The 1,286-nt window shown below is 41.9% G+C and overlaps 1 non-coding gene across 1 annotated transcript; it reads left to right on the top strand.

Annotated features, from left to right (window-relative positions):
• The first annotated feature begins 700 nt into the window (after positions 1-700).
• LOC114624984 lies at positions 701-829 on the top strand. Its single transcript, XR_003711989.1, has one exon. It is a non-coding gene; the product is annotated as a small nucleolar RNA SNORA17 (small nucleolar RNA).
• Positions 830-1,286: the final 457 nt, after the last annotated feature.

Here is a 1,286-nt window from a genome sequence, read left to right as displayed (position 1 = left end):
GAAGAAGAAGAAGAAGAAGAAGAAGAAGAAGAAGAAGAAGAAGAAGATCAGTTCAAAGGCCCAGAAAATGTTTTCAACAAAACTGTAGAAGAAAATTTTTCTAACCTAAAGGAGAAGATGCCTATACAGGTACAATAAGCATAAAGAACACCAAATAGATTGGACCAGAAAAGGAAGTCCCCTTGGCACATAATAATCAAAACACTAAACATAAAGAACAAAGAACAAATATTAAAAGCTGAAAGTGAAAAGACCAAATCATATGTAAAGACAGACCTATCACAATTACACCTGACTTCTCAATGGACACTTTAACAATCAGAGGGTCTGGACAGATGTGCTGCAGACTCTGAGAAACCACAGATGCCAGCCCAGACTATCATACCCAGGAAAACTTTCAATAACCATATATGGAGAAAATAAAATATTTCACTAAAACAACAAATTTAGGTAATATATATCTATAAATGTAGCCCTACAGAAGGGGCTAAAAGGGAAATTCCAATTTAAGGAGGTAAACTACTCCAGTGAAAACACAGGAAATACATAGTTTCACACCAGCAAAATCGAGGAAGAGAATCACACACACACCACCACCACCACTACCAATAACAACAGCAACAACAACATAACAAGAATCAACAACCCTTGGTCACTGATCTCTCTCATATCAATGGTCTCAATTCACCAATAAAAAAACAATACCCCTAAAGGCATTGCAGGTGTGGCTGCTGTGTCACATGTTCATCAGTAGGTGACAGAAAGGAGAGGCTACATCTATGCTTAGTGTTCTGATCTAGGAACATCTGAATATTAATAACCTAATATTCCCTGAAAAGTGGGAGCCTGAGATGACCACTAGCCTGGCACCATGCAGGCCCTGACAGGCTGCCAGGATGAGAAGAAAACCAGAAACTAGAAAAACCTCACCTGAGACCATGGGCCCTGGGCAAGGAGCAAACTGGAGATGAATATCAGATAGCCACCATGGGTCCCAGACAGGGATGCAGTCTGAAATGACCACCAGTACAGTGCCATGCAGGCCATGGGTAGGGGGTATCAGACCATGCAGAGGTGACTCCCATCCAGTGCCATAATGCATGAGCAGGGCATAGCACTCATGAGACCACTCCAGAGATGACCTAAGACACTCAGCATACCTGGATACAACTAAGAGGAGTAAGTGGTAGAGAAATGGAAGAGAAAGAGAAGCAGAAGGATGTGGACACAATGAAGAGGGGCAGAGCTGGAGACTCAAGGATAGTGAAGAACAGCCTGACATAAGT

The sequence above is a fragment of the Grammomys surdaster genome, unplaced genomic scaffold (genome assembly GCF_004785775.1).
Source record: "Grammomys surdaster isolate TR1022 unplaced genomic scaffold, NIH_TR_1.0 211, whole genome shotgun sequence".
NCBI classification, from domain to species: Eukaryota; Metazoa; Chordata; class Mammalia; order Rodentia; family Muridae; genus Grammomys; species Grammomys surdaster.
Note: the sequence above shows the minus strand (reverse complement) of the source record. Positions and strands in the feature narration are given on the sequence as shown.